The sequence below is a fragment of the Engraulis encrasicolus genome, chromosome 2, assembly GCF_034702125.1.
Source record: "Engraulis encrasicolus isolate BLACKSEA-1 chromosome 2, IST_EnEncr_1.0, whole genome shotgun sequence".
NCBI lineage: Eukaryota > Metazoa > Chordata > Actinopteri > Clupeiformes > Engraulidae > Engraulis > Engraulis encrasicolus.
This window is the reverse complement of record NC_085858.1, coordinates 15,269,883-15,279,573: the sequence shown is the minus strand read 5'-3', so window position 1 is coordinate 15,279,573 and position 9,691 is coordinate 15,269,883. Positions and strand designations below refer to the sequence as shown.

Here is a 9,691-nt window from a genome sequence, read left to right as displayed (position 1 = left end):
GGGTGGTCACTGTCCATCTCGCAACAGCAATGATAACATATGGGCCAACACAATTACAAATTCCATATTTTTGGCAGCGGTGGTAATTAATTTGACAGGATTGTTTCCTGCATGCGGATGAACAACTTTTTAGGTGAAATCAAATGCACTTTGTGTTGGAGCTGGCGCGGCAAAGGAGACTCTCCCTGTTCCTTATTGTTGCTCAGAAAGGCGCAGGCACGCCGGTGCTCAGTAGCCAGGCTGCGCCCTCCTAGTGACGCAACACCTTCGGCGGCAAGTCTATGATAATCAGGCAAGGTGCTCAGTGCTCACCGTGCGCACCTTGTGGCAGGCAGTGAAATAGCAGCGAACGAACGAACGAACAAACACAGAAACCCAGGCGATCACATAACCTCCTTGGCGGAGGTAATAAAAAACACTGCTATGCAAGGTGCGGCCTCCTTCTTGAAACATTGAATTTAACATTTGGGCCAGCACCCTCAGAGGTTTAAATAATTAAGATTGACGCCTGCTCCAAGAAGAAATGTGTCAAACAATATAATGAGGTAAAAATGCAATAAAAATGTGACTACACCCCTTCACATTTTTTAAGCATCACGGCGGGGGGTATATAGACGGTTTCATGGAACAACAAAAACATCGTAGCAACGTTCCATGGCCCTAACTTCACTTCCGGTCAACACAGCAACAGTAAACAGTAAACAATACATTAATAATATGACAAGCCAGTACTTTTTCACGCTCACCAATGCAGAGAGACAAAGGCACCGAGACAAACTGCTGCATGGCAACATGCCAGACCCCTTTGACAGAGCCGTACGGAGAAGGTATTTCACAACGGACCTGTCAAATGTACCAGAGTTAAGCCAAGTCAACATTTACCAGTACCTGGTGGAGGCGGAGTGCGCTTACACAAGAGAGGCGTTTAAAGCGTACAGGAGCCTTGACGCCTACACTTATTTCTATTCGGGGAAAGTCAGGTGTTTATTGGCATACAAGAAAGCAGACAAATGCGCTGTCTACGGAGAGGTCGAGGCTGGTCAGACTCTCAGCAAGAGTTATGAGGCGTGGGTTGTGGCAAGAGAGTCGGGAGAAGTCCTAAGTGGACATTGTACCTGCATGGCAGGGTACGTAGCCTAATCTTTGATTTAATCCATTAGTTTGTGTAACATGGCAGTGACGGCTGGTGTGGTCTACCCGCACCTACCCTACAATGGCATGGCTTAACATTACGATTCACCATCAACTAGCCAACTGTCTAGTTGTCCAAAGTAGCAAATTGACATCACATTGGCCTGCCCTACCTGCTACATCGATGCACTTCAGAAAACTTCACAATCCAGATTGATCGTCTCATTCATTGATGTTTTTTCCCCTCGCGGTCCACAGTAAGCCACAGTAGCTCATCAACATAGAAAACGGTGAAAGTTTAGTGTTCGTCTTAAAACTGTCCGTAAGCTAGCCAGAAACGTCTGTGCGCAACTGAGCAAATGAAGATGAGCGACATGTCATCATCATCAGCATCACACAGCCTATCCCACCGTCACTGCATTTTGATTGGCCATAGCTTTAATTTCAAAATCAAAATAAACAAAATAAAAATGTCTGCGATTGAAATTTATCTGATTTTGGTTCTTTTGTTTTAATATTTTCAGCAATGGAGAGGCATGTAGCCATGTGGCCACAATTTTAGTGACAGTGGAGCAATGAGTCCAGGATGGACTCCACAGTGTCCCATCAGTGCCATCTTTAAAGAGTGTGTGGTCACAGGTGACAAAAAAAGTGGGTAGTCCCTCCGGGTTTTTATGTCAGTTTCGTCCACTTCTGATGCTATTAGCCATTCCCGTAATATGGCTGGTTTAGACAGTGGCAGTCGGTGAAAACGGTCGGGGTTCCAGCTTTTCATTTTACGGTCGCAGCCGGTGTAAGAACCGCGGACCATGTTTAGCCTACCTAGCCACCTGATTGAGTAGCCTGCATCCGGGTCAGAGAGTTGCAACAGTGAGACGCCTCTGAAAACACTGGCCCGTGAAAGACTGTGTGGTCCGATGATCTTCTCTGTGCCTCGGTTTGATTGACGAGACCTTTGTGATGAAGTGTGTAGCGTTTTTGAAGTTGTTTATAGCGGGGAAACATCAGAAAATAACAGGCCTATAATTGGCCCCGCCGTGATGCATTGGCTGCATTAGCTAACTCCATAACGGCGCGGCATTGCCCGGAATGGCTCATCATTAGATACATTATGTGGCATGGGAAAGCGATGGTGAAACTTTCATTTTACGCCGGAACTATCCTTTAACAATTACTAATCAATTAACAATAATAATTAACATCTTACTAATTCATCAAAATCAAGGTTGTTCCTATGTGGATCTCTCTTGGCTGGTGTGCGTGTGTGTGTGTTAAGATAAGGAAATGGTCTGGTGAAGTGGCATGGCAGCTGAAGTCAATAGGAGTACTGGACTTTCCTGGCAAATATACCCTATCCTCCCTCTCCCTCTACAATTTCAATTGCTAAACTCTCCCTTCTGGATCCTCCTTTCAAACTTAATCCTATTGATAATTTGGTAGAGGGTAAATTTGTCCATCAGCTCACTCTTGCCAAGGACACCCTGGACCCTCTTCGGATTTATGCTGCCTCCTTTTATTATCTCTTGGCATGTTCTTCTGAGATTCTAAAATAAAGCAGACAAATACACAATTAAGATACATACATTTCTAAAATATACATGGAAATATACATGAATAGACCTGTTATTGTGTGTATTTACTAATTTATCACGCCATTTCTTGAAGTTTTTGCCTATCGCTTGCACACAGAGAGAGAGCGAGCGAGCGAGCGAGAGCTCTACTTTCTCATGTCAGCCAGCTTTTCATCGATTTTCTTCTCAACAGACTCCAGAGATGCCTTCTTTTCCTCCATTGTCCGTCTGAAGCTGTTTGACTTGGAGATGAATGTTAGGTTGCCCGTTTTTTTTCCCTTTGCCAGCAACTTTTCCAGCACGGTGATGAAAAATCTCTTGCTGCCCATTCGAAGCTTAAGAACCTGCCTTTCCGACACCTTGTTTGAAGATCTCAATTGTTTCAGGCTGGTATCCGCAGCGAATCCGATGTCAATTTGGGAAGCTTCTTTGTGGAGAGAGCTGTCCCGGAAAGACACTGCCAGAAGTTTGAGCGGCGATGATGCCTCCTGCAAGTGTGCGGCTGCCACAAATCGTCCCATCAGCCCTGGAGGTGAAAAAAATGTATATTTTAGTTTCATTTTGCATATAAATCCTATTCAGAAGCCTTAACAACTTCACTCATTTTAGTAATAGAAGCCTTGATGATGCCCAAAGAATGGTACACAAGCAGCATCATAGCAGTTAGTGCTGGTGTTTGTGATGACTGAGAATATAATATATACAGTGCTGCACAGCAAAAATGAAGACACTCCTGTTCAAAAATAAAATTTTGAGCTATATTTCATTTAGAACACAAGTTTTTACCAAAATTGTCATATAGTAAGTTTAATACAAAATGTGTTGAGCTCACGATAGAAAAGTAAGGTCCAATACTTCACCTTAAATGTTGTTTTCCATTTTTGTGAAATTATGCTTACTTTTCTGTCGTAAACTCACACTGCATGAAAAGAGGAATTTGTGGATGAGTTTTGCACCTTAAATTGCTTCATACCTCAAGCCACAGCATTTGCGGCTCCCCCATGCCCCCCTCCCATCCCCTTCTTAGAAGAGCCTTTAATATGTAAATGCCAGTGATCAGGTCGGGAGCTGCCCCAGTCAATTTCAAGTGGGGTGGGGTGAGGTCAGGTGGGTGGGAGGGAGTGGGGGGTCGGCAGGCCTGTTTCTAGGATTTTGGGGTCCCTAGGCAACGGGATTGTTGGGGGCCCTAGGGCATTTTTTGGCCTTTTACTAAAATGTGTGTGTGTGTGTGTGTGTTTGTGTATGTTTTTTCACGCTGCCCAGTGGTGTTTTTCAGAATCACTAACCATTAAACCAGGGGTAGGGAACCTACAGTCTCGAGGGCCCTTGAGGCCGTTTTATCCGGCCCCTGATATCATTATAATGTTTTGCAACTTCACATGAAATAGGCCTATGACATATTTTGCAGGCCTAAAGGAATCTTAGAAATTACATTTCCAATGCAATTAAGTTATATTCAGGGGACCTAGAAAAGGTGGGGACTGTTTTAAAGGTGTCTACCTTTAAAGATGTCTATATGTCTATATAGGCCTAAAGGTGTATAGGCCTAAATTTTATGGGGAAATCCTGATTTGTGTTCATAGTACGGCCCCCGGAGGATTTTATGACCATGGTAGGAATTTGAAGTGGCCCCTCGAATGAAAAAGGTTCCCCACCCCTGCATTAAACCTTTCTACTAGCCACAGCTTTGCTGTCAGTATATTTTATTATGATACTATAAGCTCAGAAATTAAGTTGATCAAACAATTCGATCTGTGCTATAAACATTTAAATGAACCTACAGAATAGGCTATCAAAATAGAATCATCTGAATGATCTTTCTTGGACATACATTTTGAAGTGACCCTTCGAATTAAAAAGGTTCCTCAGCTGCTTTTGAGGAAAAACATCAATGTGCTTGGCCACTCTGGTTTTTAAATGGTATTCTGAACTAAAGCAAGGATTGTTCAAGGACGTTGAAAATAGACCGTCTCTGGTTAAATTAGTTCTACACCAAGCCTTTAGGTGGCAGTAAAACTAATTGGCACAATGCGAATTCCACACACAAGCCACAAAGAAGCCATCAGCCGCGGTCAACAACACCTTCCTGACTGAACAGAACCACGCGCTGTCTGTGTGGTTTACAAGTTTCTTGGCGATATGGGGGAAAAGTTCCTCACATACCAACGGAAAATGGGCTTCATATACATGTAAGTACATTTTACTCAACTGTGGTTTAAAGTTTCAGTACTCAAGAGCGATTGAATAGCTCCTCTGAACACAGATCCGCCATTGCTAAGTTATGGCACAGCCGCTTTACATAGCTGGTAGCTCAAGTCCCCTCAATGTGACTACACTAGTTGCTGCTGTACGCTAGTAAATTCTGATGACTTGCGAGCATCGTAATGACAAAATGCTGTGGTGAAACAGTGAATATGTTAAGTATACTTGTTGATGGTAAATTGTTTGACATTGCTCGTTCTCAGTTGCCTTTCCCCTGCCTAAAGATAGACAAAGGCTACCGTTAGCATGCTATTGCGTTAGCTCATCAACTAGATGCTGGGCACTGCTCATTTTTCACGTCTGCCCGGCATTTCGCTGATGAACTAACGCTTAGACGCCTTGCCAATGTATTTTACAGCGTCTGGGTATGTTGGTTTTCAGTGCTGGGCAGTAGCGAAGCGACTAGTTTAATTACATTCTCTAGTAGCTTGGTCGTAGCGTCACTACTATGTATCGAGTAGCTAACATCCCTGTAGTTAAGCTATTTTTCCTCAAGTAGCGACGTAGTCTACAAAAGCTACAATTTGTCCCCCATCGATTTTACTCAATGATTTTTGTTTTACTTTCTCTATCCTGAAACCTAGGCAGTCACACAGGGGTTCCAAGACCCACCTGCGTAAAATCAAGTCAAAGGTGGGATATAATTTAGTTCCATGCTACTTTGAAACGGTGGTAGATGGACACTCCCAACTGAGATCGCTCCCGGACGTGCAGTCCCAGGTGTTTCTATCACTCCCGGACGTGTAGTCCCACCCGATTATATTTCACGTATTATCATACACTGCCACATACAAGCAATTTAGGGTTAGGTTTAGGGTCAAGGTTAGGGTTAGGGTTAGAAACAAAAAACTAACATCAAAAAGATAACTAGCTCCGTTATATGGCGGTGGGACCGATTATAGTCTGGCTAGTGGGAGCGAGCCGACAGGGGAGCGTCAATCAGGGAATCCTTTGAAACACCTTGCCCTTTCACCAAACCGACCGATTCTTCCTTGTTGCGTTCTATATTATGAAAGCTAACCGTGAGTAGTTCTGGCGGCAGCTCTCAGTAACGCGAGCCCAATGTATCAGCGCGAGCTCAATGTCGACCAGAGTGGTCAAGTTGAGCACGCCACCCCGAAATCAATGTGAAATACCCTGCCATTTGCAACAGTAGGCAACCTGTCCTTAAAAAGTATGGGTCCTCAAAACAGCACTTGTTGCACAAATAAGTGTAGATGGCCTCTTCAAGAAATTTAAATTATGTATGTTGTATGGTCACTTTTTCTTATTGTTTCACGTGGAGGTCTACTGACCTTGTCTAAATAATGTAGGCTAGTTTATGTCCATGTATTATATTAGGACCCAAGGTTAATGGGTTATTCTATTTACCATGTTTTCACAGGCTGCTGTCTCATAATATGGCGAAGACGAGTCACCTGAAGGCCTAACTCGCCATAGAAGACTGAAAGAATGTAAGATTAACTTCTTTGTGACCAATATGACTTGCTCATTGATACATTTGCTATGTCAATATGAGGTGCATGGCAAAGTATTTAATTTATTTGTCTCGCTTCTAGGAGCTGTAGAAACAACAGGGTGTTCTTTTTCAGGGTATTCTTTTTTATAGAACTGGACAGGTCATTTATTCGTTCCCCTTGTTTTTTGAAGTGTCCTGCAGGATGCTGTGTCCTGCAATCCTGTGTGCTGTGCTACAGACGCGTGTGGAGGTCAACCCAAAATGGACACAGTCTCACCACAGAAGAGTGAAAGAGGGTAAGCTTAACCTATAGCCTACGTCAGGGTCGGGGAACGTTTCTCATTCGAAGGGCCGCTTCAAATTCATCCGAGGGGCCGTAAAAGTCCTCCAAGGGCCGTACTATGAACACAAACCAGGATTTTCCCTTTCACTTTAGGCCTATATTGAAGGCAGCCACATTTAAACAAACACCACCTTCTTCAGGTTCCCTGAATATAACTTAATTGTATTGCAAATGTATTTTCTAAGATTCCTTTACAAAATATGTCATATTTCATGTGAAGCTGAATAGCATTAAAATTATATCAGGGGGCCAGATAAAACTGCCTCAAGGGTCGCAAACGGCCCTAGAGACATAGGTTCCCCACCCCTGGCCTACATTGTCAATATGACTTGTGCTACTTTATCGATAAGTAATCAATGCTGTGCATTGCTATGTTTTGATTTATTTTCTTACATCCTACAGATCCTGGCAGGGAGACGGTAGTGTCCTGTAGAATGGTGATGGGCCAATCTTACAAGAGACCACAGAAAACTGATATAGTGTAAGATTATCCCTGTTGGGCTCAATAGGTCTTGCTTATTGACATATTTGCTATGTCAATATGAGGTGCATGGCAAAGTATTTATTTATTTGTCTCGCTTCTAGGAACTATAGAAACAACAGTGCCTGCTGCAGTATAACGAGGACACCCTGAGCAGAGAGCTCCAATAGACCCAGGTCCAGTGTCTTGGCAGGGTGAAATGGCACTGATATGGGTATGTACTAATGTCAGTTAAAATGAATGAATGAATTAATTCTCATATCTGAATAATGTGAACACTGGATTTACCACACACACACACACACCCTAGGCCTAGATGATTTGGACCCAAGGTTACTTTTACCACAGCTCTGGCACATCAATTTTCATTTGTTTAATAACTGGTCAGGTAATTTATTCATTCCCCTTGTTTTTTTTTGTTTTTTTTTGTAGTGTCCTGCAGGATGCTGTGTCCTGCAATCCTGTGTGCTGTGCTACAGACGCGTGTGGAGGTCAACCCAAAATGGGCACAGTCTCACCACAGAAGAGTGAAAGAGGGTAAGCTTAACCTATAGCCTACGTCAGTGGTGGGGAACCTTTCTCATTCGAAGGGCCAATTCAAATTCATCCGAGGGGCCGTAAAAGTTCTCCAAGGGCCGTACTATGAACACAAACCAGGATTTTCCCCTTCACTTTAGACCTATATTGAAGGCAGCCACATTTAAACAAACACCACCTTCTTCAGCTTCCCTGAATATAACTGTATTGTATTGCAATACAATTCTAAGGTTCCTTTACAAAATATGTCATATTTTATGTGAAGCTGAATAACATTAAAATTATATCGGGGACCAGATAAAACGGCCTCAAGGGTCGCAAACGGCCCTCAAGACATAGGTTCCCCACCCCTGGCCTACATTGGCAATATGACTTGTGCTACTTTATAGATAAGTTCTCAATGCTGTGCATCGCTATGTTTTGATTTATTTTCTTACATCCTACATATCCTGGCAGGGAGACATAGTGCATGAGACCATAGAAGACTGAAATAGATTATCCCTGTTGGGCTCAATATGACTTGCTTATTGATATATTTGCTATGTCAATATGAGGTGCATGGTGAAGTATTAATTTATTTGTTGTTTCTACAGCTCCCAGAAGTGAGACTGAGTGCCTGTTGCAGTATGACGAGGACGCAGTGACCAGAGACCTTCAGTAGACCCTGCTGGCATGATTGGCGGCTGAAGAACATGAAATCAACAGCAATGTTTATAATGTTGTACATACCTGTATAGTCTGTATTAAAAGGCAGTACCTGTAGTATTTTTCCTCTTACTTTCATATTTACCACATATTTACTATGAATTGACAACTTTTACTAAAATCCATTTTTGTATGTGCCCTGACTAAAACTATCCTTAAACCTAACCTGTCAGAGATGTAACAACAACCTGCTCTTAGCAATGTGGCAGCAGTCTACTTGGATGCAGCGGGGAACATAGAACCCTTTTTTGAAAAAGCATTGTATGTTTCTGAGTTTTATGAATTGTGCCCTTCCCAAACATCATGCATAGGCTAAGCGTATCTATGACACGCTGATTTGAACTCACTATCGCGTGTGTCCAATACGCATTTTCAAGTTAAGTCGTGCTCCACAACGCCCTGTGACAGGTTAGGTTTAGGGATGGTTTTGGTTTAGGCACAATTTAGGTAGAAATTCGCCTAATCTCGCTGTTCTTGGCAAAAGTAAAGCAGCAGAAACATTACTTCACTGACAGGTTAGGTTTAGGGGTGGTTTTGGTTAGGGCACAGCAAAACATATTTGCGTTTAGTAACAGAAATGCGCTGTGACAAAACAAAATCGCCGACACGGCGGGAAAACTGTGCAAACCTCGTCACTAGTCAAAAGTGCATGAAAGCGCTTTACCGTTGCGTTGAGGAGCACGCTTTGAATTCAAAATGCGTCGCACCATGCACTAGCATGCGATACGTACGCTAAGCATGATGACAGCCTGCCCAAACTTAACCTGTCGGTAATGAAATGTTTCCTAGTTGTACATTTGTGACCTGAGTGCTGTGTACATCACTGCATATAGAGTATATTGTTTGCAGGGTATGTGTGTAGTTGCATGGTTCTTGTCAAAGTGTGTGTACATTGTTTGGTGTGATATTAAAAGCGTTTTTTAAAAAATCATTTTCATTTCATTCATTTTCATTTTATCAATAAATTCACATCATGCATGCTAAAGCCCCATCACAGTGCAGCCTATAATGATGTGAATATACAAAGTAAGATCAACCTGGGTATATTAGTAATAATAATTTTTGCATAATTATACGGACCTACTGTATACGGTCTGCATAAATTAATCCAACGTGACCAATAGAAGGTCGTAGCTGCTAACCAATAGCGCAGCTCTTTTACTTTGAGTCACGTGTCTTTTTCGTCCAATAAGAGCAAGGCT

At 42.7% G+C, this 9,691-nt stretch overlaps 1 long non-coding RNA gene across 2 annotated transcripts; it reads left to right on the top strand.

Moving 5' to 3' along the window:
• The first annotated feature begins 4,407 nt into the window (after nt 1-4,407).
• LOC134460912 (uncharacterized) lies at nt 4,408-9,422 on the top strand. 2 transcript variants are annotated; one of them, XR_010037186.1, is made up of 7 exons: nt 4,408-4,891; nt 6,349-6,418; nt 6,615-6,719; nt 7,169-7,247; nt 7,352-7,461; nt 7,680-7,784; nt 8,378-9,422. It is a non-coding gene; the product is annotated as an uncharacterized LOC134460912 (long non-coding RNA). The 2 variants fall into 2 exon arrangements; XR_010037187.1 differs by lacking the exon at nt 4,408-4,891 and adding an exon at nt 5,332-5,597.
• The last annotated feature ends 269 nt before the right edge of the window (nt 9,423-9,691 follow it).